Source organism: Rana temporaria, chromosome 1, assembly GCF_905171775.1.
Source record: "Rana temporaria chromosome 1, aRanTem1.1, whole genome shotgun sequence".
Taxonomy (NCBI): domain Eukaryota; kingdom Metazoa; phylum Chordata; class Amphibia; order Anura; family Ranidae; genus Rana; species Rana temporaria.
The window spans coordinates 574086860-574112323 of record NC_053489.1 but is presented as its reverse complement, the minus strand read 5'-3'; the positions used below and the strand labels follow the sequence as shown (position 1 = coordinate 574112323).

General features: G+C 41.3%; 1 protein-coding gene across 2 annotated transcripts in view; it reads right to left on the bottom strand.

Annotated features, from left to right (window-relative positions):
- The window catches only part of DLC1 (DLC1 Rho GTPase activating protein), a 540558-nt gene that overhangs the window by 38363 nt on the left and 476731 nt on the right, over positions 1 to 25464 (bottom strand). The gene's annotated exons all lie outside the window — the stretch shown is intronic.

Genomic DNA, 25464 nt, shown 5'->3' with positions numbered 1-25464 from the left:
CACTGTCTCTATAATGTCAAATCTTTCCTCTCCATGTAGAATAAAATTGGACTAATAGAGTTAAGGTTAGGCACATTCGACCGCAGGTTCCATAGACACAGATTGCTATTGTCAGCGTCATGTCGAATCTCCTATCTATATCGAACTGTTGTAGCAATGAAAGCTAAAATAAAGCATTTTTTATGTTGGATCTTTCAGATTCTGCACGTTAGTTATTTATTTGTTAAAGAAAATTCCCAAAATTTGGACGAAAATGCATTCAGAAGAAAACAAATGCACATGTCTAAAATATGCACTTTTTATTTTAAAATACATAAAAAAAAAAAAGAACAAAAATATATATACACGTGTGCCCCTATGCATAGTGCAGGTAAACACACTGCACATATGTGCATGAATGTGATAAACATATGAGCTACAATATTTTGTAACATTACTTTTTGGTCAAATTGGCGTTTGTTTTTGACTATAGCAAAAGGGAAAATTTGAAGGAGTGGAATTTTTCACAAATGAACAAGAATTTCTAAAAAGGCAAGTTGTTCTTGTTTGTGAATTTACATTCATTCCAAATTGGAATGCTAAAAGCACATACATTTTTGAAGCGCTTTCGATTGACATTTGCCAATTCACCAAATGTATTGAGAATTTTCAGGCAAACATTCGTTCAAAATCTACTTGAGTGTTACCAGTTTAGGGTAACACTGGATATTTTTAAAGTCAAAGCAATATGCTGACATTTTAAAGCAGTGCCAAAGCCTAAACATTTGTTACCTTAATGCTTTCCCTGCATTATGGTAAAAATTGTTTAGGTAGTAATGTCACCCCCTCGACAAGCCTTATACTTACCAGCGTCCTCTTCTCGATCCAGTGCTGTGCCCAGTGGCGGTGCGTCCATAGAGGGCGCCGGAGCACCGCCCCCTCTCGCTCGCACCGACACAATACATAGATTCATGCATTACATGAATCTATGTATTGTCGCCGCTGCCGCCGACTATTCAGGTGGCCGGCCCCCTGGTGAGTGCCGGCCATCTGAATAACGACAGCTGGTTGGCTGTGGAAGTGCCTATCAGAGCTGGCGACAATTGATGGGCACAGTGGCGACAATTGATGGCATGGCACAGTGGTGACAATTGATGGCATGGCACAGTGGTGACAATTGATGGGCACAGTGGCTGAATTTGATGGGCACAGTGAGGCTGCAATTGTTTTTTCGTTTGTTCGCATCCCCCCCCCCCCAAAATTTTGAGCACCAGCCGCCACTGGCTGTGCCCATCTTTAGCGACTCTCTTTGCTTTCACATGCTTTGCTGAGGCTGCGGGAGCAATTGCATCCTGCTGTCAGTCAAAACCAAAATTTGTTGACGAAGAAGCAAGGGGTGGGGCTGAGCCGCACTGTCTGTTTAAAAACGCAGGCAGCGCTGCTCGGGATGGATCAAGTCCACAGGTGTGGAACAATAGAAAGCATCTTCCCTATGGTGGCACACAGAGAAGAGGAGGAGCCAGGAGGGCCTGTGGGGGACTCGAGAAGAGGAAGATAGAGGCTGCTCTGTGCAATGCTATTGCACAGAGCAAGTATACCATGTTTTTTTTGTTTTTAAAAACACACTTTACAAACTACATTAAGATAAACCAATTTAAACAACAAAATTAGAAAAAAAAATGACTGAGCAGAGATTTTAGCTTCAATGCCAAATGAAAAATATGCTATTATGACAGATAAGGCAAAGAAGGAATTCAGTCCATTGAATCATTGGAATAAAGGTCAAAGATTTTTTTTCTTTTTATATTGCACTAGTTTGAAAAAAAATTGCCAGCCAGTATTTGAAAGCCATGTCATTTGAAATAAAAAGTTAAATATAGGACTCTCAGGAGCCAAACTACTACGGCATGTGAAATATTATTGCTGGTGCCTGAGGGTGAATTCGCTTTTGAGAAGGTGCATCTAAATTCACGGTTCATTGTTGCCAATTAAGCTATTTAAAAATACAGAGTGAGTGCTGCGGTGTATTCAGAATTTCACTTACAAACTGTTGCCTCCAAAATAATTTATTAGGTGTAGCAAGAACTACAAAGTACACAAATTACTCTAGAAAGCTGTGTATATTTTTTCAGCAAAAATGTGAATGGTACTTAAAGTGATACTTAAGTATTTTTTTTTCTTTTTAAAGGGGAATTTTTTTTAAAATAACTAACATGTTCTACTTACCTGCTCTGTGCAGTGGTTTTGCAAAGAGCAGCCCAGATCCTCCTCTTCTTGGGTCCCTTTTCTGCGCTGCAGGCTCCTCCCTCCTGTCGAGTGCCACCAGAGCAAGCAGCTTGCTATGGGAGAACTGTAGCAGAGCCACCGAGTCCGTTCGGCCCCACCCCCTCTCTCCTGATGGGCTAACTGACTTTGACAGCAGTGGGAGTCAATGGCACCACACTGCTGTACCAGCCAATCAGGAGGGAGAGTCCCGGACAGTCTTGGCAGTCACACACATTGCTGGATAGAGTTGGGCTCAGGAAAGTATTGAGGGGGGGCTTCTGCACACCTACGTTTCTTATCTTAATGCATAAAGATGAAAAACCTTCTGCCTTTACAACCACTTAAAGCCTCATACACACAATGAGAATATCAGACGAACAATCATCCTTTTTTTTTGCATACTAGTCTCGTATCGAAAATGAAGAGGTTACCAAGTTATGAAAATTCTTTTACGGCAGAATACGGCTTTGGAAGTGATGTCATTGTATTGTGAGGTTTCTGAGCATGCGTGGTCTTAGTCTTCTGTTTTCCAGATACATATTGTACTGATTAAATGAAAATTGTACGTTCTGGTACCATACAAGAATAAATGTTGCGTTTGTCCCTTCGGATCATTTCACATGAACTGCCGTAATGGACTCTTAAAAGCTGTGTACAAATGATCAGATTATCTTACAATTGCTTTAGAAGCGTTATTTTTCATCCGATTTTCTGATCAAGTATACAAGGCATTACATTCCTTATACAGGCAGCCTATCCCCGTAGACGTCCGTATTGCGACGAAACGCGTAGGAGGAGCTTAGCCACAGTGACGTCATCACGCTAGAGGGAGAGACACGTGACGGACGGAGACACAAAGCAAACGGAGGATTGAGGGAACGCCATCCTCTCCACACCATATCCCATATGCAAGTTTTTCAAGGCTTTGCTGTAAGTGCGCATCTGTTTCTATTAAAAACCTAATGTTTACACAGTAATGCACTATGTGGTTTCCTACTATTCTTTATTTTTATGAACACCAATGTTAAACTGGAGCGGATTTGAATAGGATCCTATCTTTTGGAGTTATCCATACTGGTGATTCATAGCAGTGTCCGGAATAGTCTTTTTCAAGGAAGACTTTAAACATCCTTATGCTGAATTAGACCGTTGAAAGCCCGGTCTTTTTCTCTGGTAAGGAGATTTCATTTCCCACATATTGGGTGACCTTTCTGGTGGAGGATCCTTTCTTGATTAATTACAGCTGCTCACCTTAATTGGACTCAATTGCACTGATTTTTTATGGACTATTTTTATTTCACTTTATTTATTCATTTGGACGGATTTGTTACATTATCATATTGTCAATTCACCAATCTTAATTTTTTGGTCATATATATTTTTTTGGGTATATATTTCACATTCATTTTTATTGTGTTTATTCAATTTTTTGAGATATATTTCACATATATTTTTCACAGGTTTATTAGCGCCGTATTTTTTTTTTTTTTTTTTTTACATTCCTTGTACCCTCCATGGAAGCAAATGTTCCTTGGCTGCTAGACTGGAGAGAGTGCAAAGAGCAAATCGATGAATTCAGGAACCCGTTTAAAAACATGAATATCCAAAAGGAAGTTAGGGGATGCACTGCACCAGTATAACTTACATGCTACATGTAGAGAAAGTTAGAAAATAAATATTGGTATTTTAAAGGCTTGTTCCACTTTTTGTTACGTCTAACAAATTGAAGAAAAATTGATCGTTTGAGAATAACTTGACCCTTCACATTTCTCTTTCCTCTGTAGATTCTACCACCTACCATTGAAGTAAACAAATGCTATATGTCAACCTTGATAACAGAATGCATCGCATTCAGTACAATTTAAAAAACAATAAAGTATGTTTTCTAAAATATATATATATATATAAAATGCAAAAAGTAGATTGTTTTCTAAAAGGCAACACATTCAAATATCTGTCCTCCTGATTTTATACATCAAGTCTTCTTAGGAGGAATGTCAAAATCTGTGGATTTAAGCCAAGCCTGTGGTATGGTGTAAAGTAAATTTCTATTGAGTGAAATGAACACTGACTCTTTCACATTTTGCTTAATCAAGCAAGCAGGTGGTGAGCAATCAAATTCACAATGTTTATCCAGCCTTGACTACATTCAGTTTTCTTGATGGGCCAGAACAAAAAGACTTAATTAGACACAATTGACTAGACAATTTTACCACCTACTTGGTTAGGATACGATTACTGGCCAATGTATGCGGATGACACTTCACATTTTCCAACACAATCGTGTTCGGGGCTAAAGAAAAACCCCCTTTAGACATTTGACCTTTCAAATCTAACACTTAAAATATTTAATAATGGGCAGGTCAAGGTCAACTAACTTGTAAGTCTACGGAATGCTACAAAAGCAAAATCGTGGTCGTTCTAAACGTTCTAGCCCTAATTAGCATGCTGGATTTGCACAGTACAGAAAGTGTTGTAGTAATAATCCCTGGATTGGAGTTCCAGCTCTGCAGCTAAAATGATTTACACATTGGACAAGTCATTAGAGAAAAATGGAGGATTGATGGGGCTTCTAAATAACAGACAAGTATTTACAGATTTTCTGCCATTTACTCCTGCCTCAGGTTAAAAAACACATGAAAAAGCGGCACGTAGGACTTCTACATGGACACAACTATTGAAAATTGGACACCACTATTGAAAATTGTCCCATTCTAGGAGTTACGACAAATGAAGAGAAAAGACCTCGGAATTTCATTTAGGCAGTCTGTACACATATGTGAAAAGGAAAATAGAGAGCCAAGAAAGAAAAAGAAAAAATGTATCAAGACAGAATTTCTTCATGGATCACAGCCAACAGTGTTTGTACAAAACGGACAAAAGTTCTCCGATTGTACAAACGGGAAGAGACTTGAGCATTTACACCAGTTACACCAAATTGCTTTATTTTAGCCAAGAATAGAATGGAGGAGAAAAGACAGAAATGACAATATGGGGGTTAACCATTTAGAATTAAAGAACATTTTAGAATAGGCTATTCTCTTTAGAATCTGAAAACTAGGATATGCCCTACAGTATTTTCTGCTTTTAATTTCAGACTAAACGGAATTTCTAAACCACAAAGCGTTTTTAAATAGGTAAAGAATGCTTATGGTGGAGAGGACACATTTGAAGTGAATGTTTTTAAAAATATATTTAGAAGCAAAAGGTTTATGGATGATGTAGTGGTGGCAAAGCAATTCTTGGCCCTGAGAACATCCGGTCTGCAAATCCTTACTTTGGATTTATATCTTCCCTATTGGAATGTGGCAGATAACATCTCATTGTGTGAACAGGAATTCTGGAAGATGCAGCACGGTGCATGCAGCAGGAAATCTCTCACGTAATGTTGTATTGTAAAAAGCATGCAACAGGCACAGGAGGGGGAAGGAAACAGGAAATTTTTATTGGAAGCAGCCTTGTTTGTTAGCTGGGTTCACAAAGCTGTCCTGCTTGTTTCAATGAAGGTTAGCAGATCTCCTTTGTATACAGAGCTGGGAACCATTAGGCAATATTAAGCTATTTCCGTGGACTTTAGCATGCAATTAATCTAAAGGATAAAACATTTACGTATTTCATCAGTAAACAGCACTCCTCCTGGCCTCTAAAATACCAAAGTACACTGCCTGGGTATGTAAGGGTTAATGAGAGCACTCACATCAAACAGATGGCCCTCCAACCTTGAAACTCGGACATCCTCCTGGCCATCCTGGCTCCTAAAAACAGCAGGGGAAGCTTTTCTTATCAGCACCTCTGGCTCTTTTAGGGACATTGCCCTGCCAGCTGCTGTGAGGATGTGCAGATTCACCGCTGTGTAATATCAGTCTAACTCACCAGGTGTTAAAAGTGTCACCATGAACATAGCTAAAATTTTAAACAGTGGAGAAACCCATCTGTCAAAAACCAACTACAAAAATGATTTCTATGCTGAAGCTACATTTTGTTTTAACCAAAAAAAAAACACCGGGCCTATTAGGGATTGACCAAAACGATACCAATATTTCGACAACCTCTCAGGCCGATATTGTCTGCACATATTTTGTACATTTAAACAAAAAAATTGACACTTTTTTTTATATCACTGTTATTGCTGTCACAAGGAATGTAAACATCCCTTGTGACAGTAATAGACAGTGAGAGGTACTCTTTATTAGGAGATCGGGGGGTCTATGAGACCCCAAACCCCTCCACTGAACTTGAAAGTATTCCAACCGTCAAGATCTGCGTTTTTGAATACTTTCTATTTTTTAAAACTTATGCCTTTAAGATGCTAGTAATTCGGGAAGTGATGTCATGGGTTCCAGGTTACTAGATCCGAGACCTGAACAAAGCATCTGCTTTGTTCCCATCTTTGGCCAGCCGGTGGACGTGTCGGCTGGCTGCTCGAGCCTCCCTTGGGATGGGAGAGCACGGGTGAGTGGGGAAAGCAGCGGTCCCCTCCCACTGTTTATAATAACAGCCTAGTCGCATCAGTTGTTATTACAATAAAGCCGCCTGCCCGCTCTGAAGAACGGTATTGGGGTGATGCATGCAGCTGCAGGCATCACTCCGCTAAACCCCTTGAAGCAATATCGATAATATCGGTCTAGTTTGCAACCGATACCCATTTTTCAGAAAATGCTGCCATCAGCCTGCAATAATTGGCCTTCCCGATAATCAGTCGATCCCTGGTGCCTATTTTTCAAAATTCAATAGGGTCTGTTTTTTTTGGTTTATTTTCCAAAGTTAGCCAAAGATGGATCGAAATTCCTCCAGCTCAGCAGGGACCAACAGAATTTCGAACAGTGTGTGGGTGTCCTTGTTTGACAGAATTTGACCATTAGCAACTTCAGTTGAACAGACAAGTTGGGAAACTATTGGTCATTAGCAGCTGTAGCTTGTTAGTGTGGATGAAGGAATCTATGGCCAGCTCTATAAACATGCTATTTAATGTGTGCATATTTATCACATTTACATGTGCCCTAAATTTGATCTCTTTGCTCCAAAAAATTACCAGCACCTATGAAGTGTGAGGGACTGCCTAACGGAATAATTAAAATGTTTTTCTAAAGCAAACTAGTCAACAGTGGGTGCCTTCCATGGTTAGCTCTGCGGTCCTCAACTGAAATCCTGGACAGGATGCTATCTGCATAGACTTTGCATGTTTTCCCTGTGTTTGCTTGGGTTTCCTCTGGGTAATTCAAACACTGGCTGGGAGGTTTCTTGGTTTCAATCTAAATTTACCCCAATATGTACAGTATGCATGCGAGTTAAGAACGTTGAACTGCGGCATAGGGACTGATGTAAAATGTATATACTGTATGTTTAATGTGAGTACGTAAAGATCTGCGTAAAATGGCAATTCCACTCTGCTGTTCAATACACTGCCAATGAACGCCAGAACGTTAGCTAATATTGTAAAGCTGGACATACATGGCCTAAAATTCAGCTGATTCAAAAGTAACTGGCTGAATTTTGATCCATGTATGCCTGTTCCTGTTTATAAGAAGTCGACCTATCGACTGACTTCTCATGAACTGTCTTGTTGGCAAATTTTTGCTCGATCAGTGCACAAAGCCAAATCGGCTGCAGTGCTCATCAGTGTATTCGGACAGATAGGAAGTCCTGCTGTCAGAATACAATGACACTATGGGAGGGAGAATTCCCACATCGAATGTGTGGATGGGGGGGATCGTTTCAGTCTTTCATTTATATGGCTAAAAAAAAAAAAAAAAAAACTGAACCTTGTATGGTCAGCTTAAAAGGGAAATGTATGATGCACGATCAGCCTCCTTCCTTGGACAGATGCTCAGATCAAATCAATTAGCTACATAGGAGGTCCATTGTTTTCAATGCATCCGAGTAGACTCAAGCCAAGTACACACGATCAGAAAGTCAAACAAAAAATACCACTTTCTAAGAGATCTCACGATTATCAGATGGTTAGTACACAGCTTTCGACCGAAATGATCCGAAGGGACAAAAATGAAAAGTTATCTCATACGATACCAGATCATAAGATTATCGTTTAATCAGTGCAGTTCTTGTCTGAAAATACAATACAAATACTAATATTACTTCCAAATTTGTATTTTGTCGTTTGAGATTTTTTACACTTTAGTAACCTATTCCTTTTTGATAAGGAGACTTAAAAAAATAAAATAAAAAAAAAGACAGTCATTCGTCCAATAATTTCATCAGGCTTAACACAACCTTAAAATGACAGAAAGAAAAAGTAAAGCACAGTCACAGAATAAAGCAAGTTCTACATGTATCAAGAGAAAGTATTGTTCCCCCCTGGTACACATGAGTTTGTCTTCACATTTTGTCCTGGTGACAAACATGTATTGATCAACTGATTATCGGGAAGGCCTGAAAAATCTATATCAGTCTCAAACTAGACCGTCGGGTACCGTTATTTACAGCGGGCGGTCGGCTTTATTGTAATAACAACCGATGCGGCTCAGCAGCCGCTTGGCTGTTATTACAAGCAATGGGAGAGAACATCCCCCACCGCTCAACCGGGCTCTCCAGTCCCAACGGGAGTCCTGAGCAACCAGCCGGTGGCTGAAGACCCAAACAAAGCCGATGCTTCGTTCAGGTCTCGGATCTAGTAATCCGGAAGCAATGTTATGACATCACTTTCCGGATTACTGCATCTTAAAGTTTTAAAAAGTGCAGATCTCAACGTTTTGAATGCCTTGAAGTGCAAAGGAGGGGTTTGGGGTCTTTTAGACTCCCAATCTCTCCATAAAGCGTTCCTGTCACATGCCTTGTTTACATTCCTTGTGACAGCAATAACAATGATTAAAAACAAAATCAAATATCGGTATTGTATCGGCACCCAAAAAAACTATATCGGTTGATGCCTACAAAGATGCTAACCCTTTTTGACCCCACCCAAGATTTCGAAAAATGTTTTGCTGAAATTCTGCTTTTGGTAAATTATTAGTTTACATTTTTCATTATAAAGAACAAAACTACATTTTTTGCGACTATTACAAGTGGACTCCAGAACAGAATTTAAAAAAAATGAACACTAAAAAAAGTGTACATAAATGGAATATAGTTTTATTTTATTTTTTCTGCAGATCTCTGGACAAGTCAACTCTTCATGACCCCCTCTGGAAACCACCCGATTCTAGGGATACAATTCTGCTTAAGAATGCCTAAGATTGCTGATAATTTTCCCCAATATGCTAGAAAGCCAATGTTTTCTTTCTGACATTTCCTATCCGTTTCCTTCTACTCCTTTGTACTTGAGCATACTTATGATGAGATTAGAGATTTCAATAAAAGGGGCTTTTGTATGCCTTTGAGAGTCAGATGTGCAGAGCCAGCTCCTGGAAGAGGAAGGCACACTCTAATAACACGATCCCTAGAAGGAGATGGCATGCCAGCCCTTTCACAGAAACGTGATGACAGTTGAAGAATTACTTCATTTGCATCAATGACTGCGGCTTTTGTACACAAAGCTGACATTTTCAAAAGCTACCCAGGCATGTAAAGCTTTCTAGCAAGACTGTACGTGTACAGTTGAAAGTAGACAACAAAATGAATGCTATACAGTCCAATCTGTAAGGAAGTTTGCATACCACTGTATTACAGCTACTCAACACCATTTCTTACAATGGGAAGTGTCTGATGAACATTTGTAATTCCGATAGAAAAGCGCCCAGGATAAAATGCAATAAAATAACAGTAACCCATATAAACAACCAGAGTTCAAACCAACAATTAAGGATGCTAGGGTTTACTGCTCTACACTGTGAAATATGCCCAACATTATGGCAAAATACCTACACAATTCATTTTTTGGTACAAAAACACAAAATATACTAACCTCAAATTTAGTAAGCTATAACAAATGGTATGTGTCACAAAAACTAGTATAATCATTTTTTTTGTACTAGACACTACTGTAAAAAGCACATATCTAAAAGTGTATATCAAGGCAACCCGCCCATAAGACAGAAGAAAAACAAAAAAAATGGAGTAGATGCACATTCCGCTAGGTTTTGCAATACAAAAATCGATACGTTCATTATTATATAGGATTTATATAGTGTCAGTCTGCAGAGTGCTTTACAACACAAGGGCAGACAGCCAGCCAGAAATGCACTCAGTTCCTAGGTTCTGTTGGACAAAGTGTGTCAAGCCCTTTCCAAACTACTCAACTTCTTACACTCTAATGCCGCGTACACACGATCATTTTTCAGCATGAAAAAAACATTGTTTTTAAAAAACGTCATTTAAAATCGTGTGTGGGCTGCACATCGTTATTCAGGTTCTGAAAAACGACCAAAAATGTTTTTTTTCCGAACATGCTGCATTTTTTAACATGGTTTTAAACTATGTCGTTTTTTGGGTTGCAAAAAATTATCGTGTGTGGGCTAAAACAACGTAAAAATGGACCTTTAAAGTGCCGTCATACGTGTTGTACGTCACCGCGCTTTGCTAGATCATTTTTTAAAAACGATTGTGTGTAAGCAACATTGTTTTAATGATGAAGTTGGGAAAATTTTGTTTTTTAGACATGCTGAAAAACAACGTTTTCTTTTATGCTGAAAAATGACCGTGTGTACGCGGCATTAGATTTATACAACAGAAAGGATAAAAATTCTGCAGCTGTAGGTCTGTTCCGAATTTCAGACAAGGACAACAGGGTTGTTTTTTTTTTTTTTTGCAACTAGCAAAATGCTTCCAATGGTATAGTTTACATACCGAAAGGGAACAAATACGTTAATTGTTGGGGGTTACATGGGCTTTAAGGGTTCCTGTTGCATGTATCCAGCCATCCAGGAACATTACAGATGAATTCTCCAAAATGACTGACAGACTTTTGCCAATCCCAAGACAAAACGTTGTAAAAAAAAAAAAAGAAAAAAAATACGAAATGCAACATTCAATTCCTGCCTAATTAACAGCATTGCAAGCATCTCCCAGTAGGCATCTAATGAATAGCTAACACCATGCTCATTGTTGGCATGTTGTGACAATCTCTATGCTCGATTACTAACACATTGATGCATATTCAGAAAAAACAAAAACAAAAAACAGATACAAACTCCAGGGAAAATTTTCTGCTGCTCTCACCTGGGTTAAACTGCTACTGTGAACATTTTCCTGGCTTTGAATAAATAGAACTGGACCTTGCAGTAAAACTAAAGTTCTGCTTACATTGTTCAGGTCCCCTTCCCCTGCACAATTAATCTATTACTAGTAGTTGTAAAATGTACCTGTAAATAAAAAAAAAAAAAAAAAAAAGAAGAACGTAGGGTTTATACTTGCCTTATCACCATATTCTGCCTGTGGCACCTAGGCAAGGATGACACTGCCCTCTTCCCAGCTAAAACCCGGGGAATACAGAGCAGTTGGGATTTCGTGAGAAGACTTTCCTGCCATGATCGGGTGAGTCTCCTGATATTTTGCTTGCTCTGCATTGTCCAGGAGTCTTCTGGAAGTGTTACAGGTACTTTTTTCATCTACTAACAGTGGATAATTCGTACAGTGAGGTGGAGGTGCAGATAATTTGAGTAGACCTTGCATTTTTCTGTAAGGTCCACTCTAAGTGCTGTGCCAGAAAACATCCACAATAACCAGTACTGAGGCTACGGTGGCCAACGTGATCCCTTCAAAGCACACAAATAAGCTAAAGCAGAGAGAGAGAAATATGTTCACATGACACTGAAAATCATCCAGACACTTATGCCCCCCCGTACACACCATCACTTTATGTGATGAAAAAAAACGACATTTTCTGTGAAGTAAAAAATGACGTTTTTGAAACTTCAATTTTCAAAGACGAAGTTGCCTACACACCATCGTTTTTCTCACAATGTTCTAGCAAAGCGAGGTTACGTTCTCACCACTTTTTCCATTGAAGCTCGCTTCATAAGTAGCTTCTGGGCATGCGCGGATGAAAAAACGTCGTTTTAAACTACGTTTTTGCTACACACGGTCAATTTCTGTGAAGTAAAAGTTGACGTTTTGAAAAACGACACATAAAATTGAAGCATGCTTCAATTTTTTTTGGTCGTTTTTTAGAAGACATAAAACAACGTTTTCCCCCACACACGGTCAATTAAAGTGACGTTTTTAAAAACGTCATTTTTTTTTCATCACATAAAACGACCGTGTGTACGCGGCATTAGCCTTGGCAACAATTGGTTGGCCTACACTGCCTAAGCACATGGTTAAACTGCTGTCATTTGCCAAGTATCGCTTTGCGATTACAAACTCTGCAGACAAAAAACTTTCAACCTGGATATACATATTATTGCAGACATGAGATTGTAGCTGGAAGATGCATCCATTAAAATGTAGGATCGTTTAAAGCGGGAGTTCACCCATTTCTAAAAAAAAAATTTTCTTCCCCTAGATTCCTGCTCGTTCGGTCTAGGGGAATCGGCTATTTGTATTAAAATATGAGCCGTACTTACCCGTTTTCGAGCTGCATCTTCTTCCGTCGCTTCCGGGTATGGGTCTTCGGGAGCGGGCGTTCCTTCTTGATTGACATTCTTCCGAGAGGCTTCCGACGGTCGCATCCATCGCGTCACTCGTAGCCGAAAGAAGCCGAACGTCGGTGCGGCTCTATACTGCGCCTGCGCACCGACGTTCGGCTTCTTTCGGAAAATCGTGACGCGATGGATGCGACCGTCGGAAGCCTCTCGGAAGACTGTCAATCAAGAAGGAACGCCCATTCCCGAAAGCGACGGAAGAAGATGCAGCTCGAAAACGGGTAAGTACTGCACATATTTTAATACAAATAGCCGATTCCCCTAGAGAAAACGAGCAGGAAGCTAAGGGGAAAAAGTGCCCTCTAAGGGTGAACCGCCGCTTTAAGCCAAATATGACACCAGACACGCCTGGTACTGGGCTGTACTAGAATGGTACTGACCACTTTTTGTTATCCTGGCCTGACTCAGTGATAACGGGACATGTGACTTTATTCCTGCTAGGATCGTTCTTGGCCAAATTGGGCTATGATTATATTTTTGGGTACCCTGTGTGAAGAATATATTACACACACATATATACATATATACACATACACACACACAGATATATATATATTATTATTACACACACACACACATTATATATATATATATATATACACATACATATATATATATATATATATACACACACACACACACACACACATACACACACACACGTCGTGTACAACCACAAGGCTGGTTATAAATACAAGTCAGAATGCACAAGGTCTCCCAATCTGTAATGGGACAGATTTTCATTGCCATAACTGTGCAATACACTGGATTGGTAACATTCTTTAGAAACCATTTGCATGGGCTGGTGAAAGCAGGAAGTCATTCACTTGCAACACAGATATCAGTGTTTTCAATAACCCACATAGAGGAATAGGACAAATAAACAGAGCCATTCATTGAGCTGCCAGGCCCTGTCCACCCATTCATTCTTCATTAGCCCCTGCCCTCCTTTCTGCCGCCTCATAGTGCCTGTCACTGCTGGAGGGGAGTGCCTGCCTAGACTGAGAGGAGCCAGGTGTTTGGGCTTACATGCTTCCTGGACAGGCTCCACAGCCAATGTCCAACCATCTTGAACTAATGAACATGACAAAGGCCAATACAGATTAAAAATGTTTCACTACCCTTTACTAACAAATTTAAGGATCAACGGTGAACCCCCCCTTTTATCCACCAAACATCCAACTCTGTTTTTTGAAGGAAGTATTTCTTCAAGCGTCCATCTATTAGGCCTCCAACATTTAGGCCTCCTGCACACTGGGTAATAAAAGCGCGACTTTTAGGAGCGTTTGATTTTTCTTTCTGCCTCTAAATTCCCCCTCGGTGTTAGGTGTTAAACTAGACTAAATCAAAATAGTTTTGATAAAAACAAAGCTTTATGTTTATGATATGGCACATACAAAATTATCATTTTCCTTTAGAGCCGGTTCACACAGGGGCGACTCGTCAGGTGACTTAGACAAGTCGCGCTCTGTTCTGTACTATGGAACTATTCTAATAGGAGCGACTTAAGTCGCCCCGACTTAGAACAAGGTCCCTGTACTACTTTTGGGACGACTTCAGGGCGCCACTGAAGTCGTGCGCAGATCGCGTTGCCGAGTCGATCGGCAAGTCACGCTGCCCGTATGAATCGGCTCTTATTGTAGTATTAGTTAAAGTATAACCAAAGGTAATACTTTTTTGTACTTTTGGATAGAGTGCAGATGATTAGACCCCCTGTCAGTTTGTATTGCGGTCTGTGTTCCCGTCAGGGAAAAACCCCCTCTCTATTTGTCCTGTTTAGCATTGTCATTGAAAGTGAAAGAAAAAAAAATCACAACTTTTGGGTTGTCCCCAGAAAAAGGGAAATGGGGACACTAGTTCTTGGTGACTTGGGGGTCCCCAAGAGATTTCCTTAAAGGGTCACTAAAGGCAGTTTTTTTTTTTTTAAAACAACAAACATGTTATACTTACCTCCACTGTGCAGCTCGTTTTGTAGAGTGTCCCCTAACCCTGTCTTCTGGGGTCCCTCCTCCTCGCAAAAGCTTTCCACCTTCATGCGAGCGAGCTCGCATGGTGGAAAGCTTTTTCGAGCGCGCTCCAGTGATACAGCGGCGGGCATAGCCGCCGACTGTATCACTTGGCCCCGGCGCTCCGCATCATCCACTGTGATTGACAGCAGCGCCAGCCAACGGCTGCGCTGCTATCAATCAGTCCAGCCTAGCCAATCAACGGCCAGGCTGGGAACCGAAGAGGATCAAGTGCGCGCGCAGGACTTTCAAAGGGCCAGGTAAGTAAAACGGGGGTTCGGGGGGGGGGGGGTGGTACCGTCGGATGTTTGTACCTTAATGCATAAGATGCATTAAGGTGAAAAAACATTTACCTTTACAACCCCTTTAATGCAGGGAATTCCTCCCACTTCCTGTTTTTGGCTATGGGACAGGGAGTGAATGCAACATCTCCCCAATGGGACAATGAGGGCAAGTATAAACCTTACAGGGGGGGTTAAAAACTTTCCTCACTCTCCAGAATTGAAAAACTAAATTGGTCTATGGTTCTACTTTAAAGATTGTGACCTTTATTGATAAACCGTTGCACATTACATTGTCTGAATGGTCATTACACACTCCCTCTATGCAATTGTTCATATTAAGTTTGAACAAAAAGATTAAAATACAAAATCTCAATAGAAAAAGGAAACTCACATGCCCAAGGTACATAAAGCACTATTTTAAAGTGGAAAATAAAAACAAAGCTCTGAAATAGCCATCTCACTTCCTACCTTGATCTCCCAAAAGCCTCAGCCTAAAGCTGAACATACATTAGTCGTCTTTTTTTACTCAATTCTCCCTATCTACACAATCAACGTGGATGGGGAAATCCTCCCCTCTGAACTATTGTATTCTGAGAGCAGATAGACTTGCCAGCTATCAGAATACACCGATCAGTTCTGCCAGCGGTGCTGATCGAGCGGAAATTTTCCAATAGGGCGGTTGTACAGAAGCTGCTTGGTAGATCGACTTCTGTACAACCACTCTGTCCATTCAAGGATCAGAATTCGGCTGCTCCCTGCTGAACTGGTCAAATTTTGATCCATGTACGGCCGGCTTAGGATAACGTGAACAGCGCAGATGGAGAAATCAGCCTGAGCCCATGTCAGAATACCTTAGCAGTGACTGAATCTCATTGGATGAAGGCTCTGTGTGCCCAAGAATTTTTTGTCCAGCTCTTCCAGCAGAATATCACCCACATTTTTAGACCATTTTTATGTAATAAGCATATATGTAACATTTCAAGCTCTCTACTAAAAATGACAAAAGTTCCACAGTTTTGAATAAAGTTTGCCTAAAAAAAAATAATAAAATAGTTCAGTAAGAACATACAACAGCAATATGGGTAATATAGTAGATGTAGGTCACAGAATTCCGCAATGGGTGACCTAAAAAGCCAGGAGATGATTGTCTCTTGGCACTGATCTGCTAACTTAAATAGCCCCGTGGAAATCTCACAGCTATAACATTCTTCCATATTCGTCAACCTTGCGGTCAAACATAATAAACAATAAGAAAGACAATCCTGACATCCTGTGCACCACACACATGGTTATTTACACTACACCCCGCTTCCCTGTCTGTCAATGTTTAAGAACAAGCAAGAACTATTTTAGGAATGACAGAGACCAGCAGGATTTAGGATGAGTTTAAAGAATAAAATAAAAAGTAGTCTACCATAATAATCTACAAAATACAGTTAGTTTTTTTTTGGCAATAAATTTTGTCAACTGAAAATCAGGGCACTTAGGAGATACTGATCAGACAATAATGAGATCCACTGTGCGTTATTAACAGGAAGATTAACAAAGAAAACCTTGGAAAGTGTCAGCCACACATTTTGCCTGATGGATTGCACATTTACCACCAGTATGTTCACCAGATCGGGTCTCATTCACTGCAAATCTGGATTTTCCATTTTTTGACGGGAATGCAAGCCTCTTTTGGGGCTCGTTTACACCATATGTAGTCAAACACGTTTTTAAACTCTGTACAAGTGCATATGCAACTAGCAAACACGCCTAGTTTACACCATTATGGAGCTTGCACATGCATTGAAAAAAAGCACAGCGTTGTGTATTTTTTTTTTTTTTTGCACTGGGACGCACATGAATGTATAGAAAATGCAAATGCAACTTAGAAAAAAAAACACACACACACACCAGAAACACATGTAAACGTGCATGCAGAACACCACTTTTAACGTTAGGATTTTGATGTTAAAGAGACCTTGGACAGCAAATTGTCAAAGACGTTTATCAGTGATTTTTCCATTAAATATTTGACACTAGCATGTTCTCCAGAGCAGGTCTCATTCATGGTAAAGCTGAAATTTGCATTTTCTTAATGCAGATCTCAGCAAAACCAGGCTAATGCTACAGTCACTGGGCTGATCCTTATTGACCATTTAAGCTTTGTTTGTACACACAATGAGAATATCGGACAAATGAGCCACTTAAGGTTTCCCAACTTAAAGCGGTAGTTCACCCTCACTGACATGATTTTTCCATCGAGACAGGCATTGTAGCGCGAGCTACAGTATGCCTGTCCCGATTTTTTTACCCCCGTACTCACTGTGTACTCGTACATTAAAGATTTCGGCTCCCGCGGGGAATGGGCGTGCCTATGGAGAGGGAGGATGATTGACGGCCGGCCCTGGCACGTCACTCTCCCCGAAGACAGCCGGAGTAGGTCTCGGCTCTTCACGGCGCCTGCGCACAGGCTATGCGCAGGCGCCGTGAAGAGCCAAGCCTATTTCGGCTATTTCCGGAGAAGCGTGACGCGCCAGAGCCGGCCGTCAATCATCCTCCGTCTCCATAGGCACGCCCATTCCCCGAGGGGAGTCGGTATCTTCGATGTACGAGTACAAGGTGAGTACGGGGATAAAAAAATCGGGACAGGCATACTGTAGCTCGCGCTACAATGCCTGATTTTATGGTAGAAGAAAAAAAAAAATTTTTTTTTTGGGTTTATAGGGTGAACCCCCGCTTTAAGAAAATTCTCATACGACAGAATACAACTTTGGAAGTGATGTATTGTATTATTTTTCGCATGCATGCTCTTCCAATTTTCTTTCAGGCGAATACTGTACTGAGTAAACGAAAATCGCGCAATCTGGTATTGTTTGAAAAATATTAGTGTTCATCCCTTTGTATAATTTTGTATGAACTGTCATGATCGGCTCTTGAAAGCTGTGTACGAACGATTAGATTATCCTACGGTCGCTTAGGATGTGGTATTTTTCTTCTGATTTTCTGATCGTACGTATTCGGCTTTAGGGAGAGAAAATTGTTGATATCCATCCGTAATTTGTCCAATGATCACCATGGAGGGCCCACTGTGCTGGCTCCCAAGTTCAACTTATGCCCACATTCAACGGAACAGATGTTCAGGTCAAGACCATAAGCTCAAAACGACCAGTGGCATTTGCCTCCTGCTCCATATCATAAAAGCAGTGCAAGCTATAGGATGGGATGCTGCACTCGTCTAGTTCACAGCTTGTGCAAATGCCAAGTGGGGGGGGAGGGAATATTCAACAGTTGTCTGTGTAGAGCCTCTACTGATCTGTGCCACTGATAACCTGGAAGTAATGGTCTCTCATGCAGCCAAACATAATCCAGGTGGCCTGTCTGCTGCACAATACACATATGGCGGATGGTCTCATGTAGATTTATACTGTTAATTGGAAATATTCAGTGTGAGTAAATAAAGGAAAGGGTAGTTTAGCAGCTGAAAACCACAGGTTGCCCAAACTAAATTTCAGTCCACAGTTGGAACTTGTGTTGCTTTTGTTGACAATTTCACCTCCTCCTCAATAGGGCTCCTGAACACAACAATTTACTTGCGATGTATTCCACTGGGTGCAAAAAGCGGCTGTTGCCATTATTCAGGCTAAGAAGTCATTGACACAATGCAAAAAATAAATAACAAAATTGTAACAAAATTAATCCCAATACTAAAAATGCAAGTATCTCAATTTGTACTGTTCTTATACAAAAACAATGTTTGGTCCATTTGAAAAACCTAGCCGAGGGTAAAACCTTGGATCTCACAAGCACAATATATAATGCATTTTAAACAAATATTCCCAATCACACCACCAGACCCAGTCAAACAATGTCCACTTAGAATCAGTGCTATGCTACAAATCCAAAAAGTACCATGGATCCCAGCGTAGGTAACAAGCAGGAAGGAAGCCGTCCAGTCACCAGACTGTTTTTCTTAGTGGTCTTGCTCTGCCAGAAACATGCAGAAGACTTCTAGAACTATATCAGAAAGGGCTTCCAAGGGGGATGTCTTAAGGGAGTTTCATACCCATACATTTTCCCAAAATAATTCCTACTTATCTCTGCATCAAACGGCAAACTAGAACAGGCCTAACCTATGCAGAACAGGCAACAGCCATATGTAGTACAGCCTGGTTTAAATGAACTCCAACACAATGTAGCGCATAGGTGACTGGAATCTGGGTGCTTGCCATATCTCTTTCTATGACTCTTTTTTGCGGGTATTAGCATGTAATTTTTCTTTTTTTTACAAACTCTATGCAGTTGCAAACCTTAAAAGTGCATGTTATGGCTCCCAACATGGACCAATAGCCAAAGTTCCAGCAATGTCTGAATCAGCTGCCTTGTTGGTCAAATACCTGGACAGCTCAAATTTAGACAAATTCCTGTAAATTGTTCAAAGTTTAAACTGTGGGTGGGCTCTGCTGACAATCCAGCTCAACAAGGGGCCGGGTGGAACAAAAGTTGGCCAAACATTAATTGCACCCAATCAGCTGCAGTCACTGACAGCTGCAAATGTTGGAGCTGTCTGAATACAATAGCCGACAGGAGAGATTTGTACATCCACATTGTTTCGCATTGATAGGAGACTCATTGGATGTCTTGTATGACCTGCTTAAATCTTCGACCTCATGCACACAGGACATTTTATTTTCTTAAAGCGGGAGTTCACCCATAAAAAATGTTTTACCCTTAGATTGATGCTCATTTTGTCTAGGGGAATCGGCTAGTTGTTTTAAAATCAAAGCTGTACTTACCGTTTTAGAGAGCGATCTTCTCCGCCGCTTCCGGGTATGGTCTTCGGGACTGGGCGTTTCTATTTTGATTGACAGTCTTCCGACAGGCTTCCGACGGTCGCATCCATCGCGTCACGAGTAGCCGAAAGAAGCCGAACGTCGGTGCGGCTCTGTACTGCGCCTGCGCACCGACGTTCGGCTACTTTCGGAAAATCGTGACGCGATGGATGCGACCGTCGGAAGCCTGTCAATCAAAATAGGAATGCCCAGTCCCGCAGCCCATACCCGGAAGCGGCGGAGAAGATGCATCTCTAAAACGGTAAGTACAACTTCGATTTAAAAAAAAATAGCCGATTCCCCTAGACAAAATGAGCATCAATCTAAGGGTAACATTTTTCATTTCCGGGTGAACCTCCACTTTAATGCTCTATTACTCACTAAATCCAAGAGAAATTGAAAGAAGTTTTGGAGTTTTAAAACGATAATACCAAAAACCAACCAACGATAAACCCAAAACCAAAAATGTAATATACTGCAGCTTACCAAACATGAAAATGTGGTGGTTGCGCTAGTTTTATCAATTGTTTTAGGCCCCCCATTTGTTTTCACCTGGTAATCTGGCCAGTAACACTTCCTGTATTAGACAGTCTACAGAAGAAGGAGCAACAGACCTTTGGACAGCAGCAATGTCAGTCAGGAGGGGGAGTGTTAGATGTACTAGCAAATTTAGATACACTAAACAAATTGAAGCCAAACTCCAGCTAAGGCTGGGTTCACACTACGGTTTTCCCGTCCGTCAGCCGCATACGATTTATATGGAAAACCGTATGCGGCTGAAACGGACGGGAACGTATGGAACCGCACACATGTGCGTTTTCCATTGACATTAATGTTAAAGGAAAACGTATGCGTTTGCCATACTGTTTTAAAAACGACTGCAAAACCGTGGTTGAACACGGTTTTGCGTACGTTTAAAAAACGTTTTGCCAGCAAATCGTACGCACCCGGATGCATCTGAGTGCATACGATTTGCAATGCATTCTCTATCTATACGTTTTCCCGTCCGGGCCCGTACGTTTTCAATACTGAAATCGTATGCGGCTGACGGACGGGAAAACCGTAGTGTGAACCCAGCCTAACACTTTATAAGCAGTTACAGCAACAGTTTTGTTCGTTTTTAGGATTAAGGTTTTACATAAATCATTAAAAGCTGAACATTGTGTAGCAGTCACAAGCCCTTCCTTCTACACAGGCTCTAGCCATGTCCTTCTATCCTACAGCTCTGGAACCAAGTTGAGGCTTTTGCAGTGACAATCGTAGTCCTCCACCCTCACATGAACATTTTCCTCTTACTATTTGGATGCTACCAACCAAGACTTGCCTAGGAATTAGATAAGAATTCTACAACACATTAAAGCTTGGCTCTACTTGCTACATGGCAGCCAGAAGAGCAATTCTCAAAAAAGATTTACGTCCTCCTACCATTACAGACTTGAAACCGACCTATTGAACCTCCTCAGGTTGGAGAGGCTGGACCAAGTCTCCCTTACCCACCAGAAATCTCTACGATGCCATCATAAATGGGCCGCTTTTATTGATTCAACTCTTACACTGGCAGACCGATAGGCTATTATGGTCAGACTTACCATACAACACAAGGCAGTTACAACAGGCATGTCTTTTTGGTTCTATGGCAAGGCCACATCTATACCAACGTAATTGTTAAACCAGCTTTACACTTGCGTCCATGGATCTGTGATGACTCCATAACTACCACCGTATACCTACTAAGAATTTGATGGTGGAATCCTCTCTTGAAACCATAAGAGCCAATGTTCCAAGTTATGCATAAATGTCTCTATGAACAACTACCCAAGCTCCCTGATAGCTAAGGTGATGTAAACTTGGCCAGGGTCCCCCCCCCCCTCTCCCATCTCCTCATGCAAACCCTCACTTTTATAATGTTGTGTCAGGTATCAATCACATGTTGAGATGTCAACTGTATTGCTTTATTGCATTGAACAAAAAAAAAAACAAAAAAAAAAAAAACAAACTCACTAAAAGATTGAACCGCTTTATTAAAAAAAAAAAAAAAAAAAAAAAAAAAAAAAAGAAATGATGATTATTATAAGCACCTCTGTCAGTGTTAAATGGTTTGTCTCAAACCTCTAACTACTACATCTGCAGGGCAGCTTTTTTTGTGAAAAATAATAGGCTGGATCACCAGGTGAAAAGAGTCTCAAAAAGAAAAGTAATGCAGCCATCAAATATAAGTTTTGGTAAGCTGCAATATAAGAAATGTTTGTTTTTGGGTTCAACACAGTTTTAAATTCACTTTAACAATCACAAATATGTACTGCAGGCAAGAAAGGTTATTGTATGTGGCCATTAGTTTTTGATTTATGAATGCAGTCGGTCCAGTGTGTTCTATTATACCAGCAAAGGAAAAGGAAACATCTGAAGTTATTATTACTGTATGTTTAGAATGCTTTTTTGTCACATACATTGCATGTTAGGGTGGACCTGGCATTGTCTGGAGCCGCTAGGAGTCCAAAAGCATTGGCTCATTTCCTTCTTCCTGTCACTAGGGAGGACACAAGACCCCCTTGTTTACCTCTGCTGATCATCCTGTTCAAAGCAGCATCCTAATTTCCAAGCCAAAACAGAGACACCACCCAAAAGCTGAATGCTGCTAGTAGTCACAATAGGACATCATGGTACCATTAATGACGGACACAAACGTAACACGAGGCCAACTACAAACCGAGCAGGAACTGCCTTATACTATACAAGTGCAAAGAGCACACTGCTACGTGCCTAATTAAAGAACTTGCGTTTAAAGGAAACCTGCCAAGTGAGAAATATGTAGGCAGCCATTGCTGACCTCTCCGTCTGATAAGGCTAATTGGCTGCCTGTCTCTGGGTTCAACACTAGGAGCCAGTGACCCAACACAAAACAGCAGCAACTGAAGTCAAAGTGAAGTCAGAATTGCTAATCTGCATCCTTCTTCTAGGTCAGTGACTCAGAAAACATTGAATTCAGAAGACCAGTATTACAACCAGACCAACAGCAGTTTAGCAGGCAGGCAGCAATAGCAGACCTAGGTCTTAAAGCGGGGGTTCACCCGTACATAACACTTTTTCCCCTTAGATTGATGCTCATTTTGTCTAGGGGAATCGGCTAGTTGTTTTAAAATATGAGCTGTACTTACCGTTTACAAGATGCATCTTCTCCGCCGCTTCCGGGTATGGGCTGCGGGACTGGGCGTTCCTATTTTGATTCACAGTCTTCCGAGAGGCTTCCGACAGTCGCATCCATCGCGTCACGATTTTCCGAAAGAAGCCAAACGTCGGTGCGCAGGCGCAGTATAGAGCCGCACCGACGTTCGGCTTCTTTCGGCTACTAGTGACGCGATGGATGCGACCGTCGGAAGCCTCTCGGAAGACTGTCAATCAAGAAGGAACGCCCGCTCCTGAAGACCCATACCCGGAAGCGACGGAGAAGATGCATCTCGAAAACGGTAAGTACAGCTCATATTTTAAAACAACTAGCCGATTCCCCTAGACAAAATGAGCACCCATCTAAGGGGATTGTTTGAAAAAATAGTTTTATGGGTGAACTCCCGCTTTAAAGAGGAGTTTCAGTCTGTATCAGAAAAAAAATTAAAAGTTAGCCGCTACAAATGCTGCGACTGCTGACTTAAAGCGGCTGTATAGTCTTTTTTTTACTTTTACTACAGGTCAGCCTATACGAAGACTGACCAGTAGGTTAAAAAAAAATCTCCTCAACCTTTACGGTTTAGGAGATATTCCCCTTGCAATGTGCTGCTGACTGCAGTGGCGCATGCACACAGGGGATCCTCGGCTGAAGGCCCGGCAGACGCCGGACCTTGCCGGAAAAAAGTCTCCCGCATGCATGCGCGGGAGTGACGTCATCGCGGCTCCAGCCACTCACTGACGGAAGACACGCCGTGGCGAAATATCAGCTGCCTCGGCGTTGACGGGGAGGGACACCGACGCCTCGTTCTACGGCTATACAACCGTTTAAATCTAAGGACATTTACTTATCCAGACATTTACCTATCCACATTTACCTATCCAGGGAGCACACAATGTCGGCACCCGAAGCCGACCCATCTATCGGCTTCAGGCACCGGCATCCTTACAAAGGGGAAACAGGAAGTGAAGCCTAGCTGCTTCAAGGCTGCGCACCCCACTGTCTTCTGGGACATGTGTGCGTCTCCCAGAAGGTAGTGGGGGGATGGAGGAGGGGCCATAAATTGCGTAGGTCACCACGAGCGACCTTACAAGGAAATAGGAGCGAATACCTGTTCTTGACAGATATCCAAATGTGGCACGGGGGTTGGGGGTCAGCAGATAAGCGGAGCTTCCACTTTTATTTTTGCAACTATTTCCAGTGACTTTAGCCCCTAGCAATAATCATTGCTTTCTGCCAGCCGTGAAGGCTCCCTGCCAGTAGAACACATAAGCGTTGTGGGAGGGATTTCCCCATTAACACTGTGTTGATGGGGAAAATATTTTCTTTCCTTCCACCCAGGGTTGCAGGAAACAAAATCAAAATGATCTATGGCCTACCTTAAGGTGCTGATGGAATGAAAGTATTCCAAAACTCCAGTTGGTGAAAAGTCGATCGTTGGAACTGTCAAGCGAGACTGGCCATAAATGGATAGAAATCCATCCAGTTCCACATGAGCCAGCTGAATTTTAAATCCATTTAATTCTAAATCCATAAACGGTGAAACTTGGCCATGTTTTCTATACGGCACATTAAAGGAATGTGATGATTTACACGGTCCTATCCACTCCTGAAAAAAAATCAAAAGCTTTCCTGGGTTCTCAGAAGGAATAATGACAGCAAGGCAGCCAACAATTTCAGGAGGGGGTCAACCATGGTGGTAGCCTCCATATTTTCTCAGTACAGGTTTCCTTGAGAAGAAAAAAAAAAACAAAAAAAAAAAAACATATATATATATAAAATATATACATATACTTACATACACACACACACACACACACACACACTTATAGGGACAATATCGGCTGCAAAAAAAGCTTGCCAAGTAGCGGTCAGCAAATCTTTTTCTTCCATACACACACATACAGCTCTTTTATGGTTCTACGAATTCTAAAACATTCTGACATGCATTTGGCCGATACGTGATCACGTTTAGGTGGAGTGTGACTCAGGTACACATGGCATGGGCTTCCCAATTATTCCCAAGCGCAAGATCTCATCAGGCCATCAGCATGTAAAGACAAAATGGTTCCTGAAACACACGCTTGGTGCTTACGCTACACAACTAACCCATTTAGAGATAGACAAGCGGACAAATCGATCAACTTGGGTACAACCGGCCTGCTGTATTCTCTTGCGATAATTGCTAGCAGAGGCTAACGCCGCTAGCGATAATCACGGTCATCTAGCAAAAACGGCTTCCCCTGCCGGGAGAACATAATGGGCCGTGGTTGCAGGAAAGAAATTTGCTTTGTGTATGGCCGGCCTTAGAAGAAACCTAAACAATTTTAAAAATACCTATAGCCTGGTTGGTGTGTTGATCCAAAGGCATTATAAATGTATTTCCTGGATTTAACATATGTACGTGGATCAGCA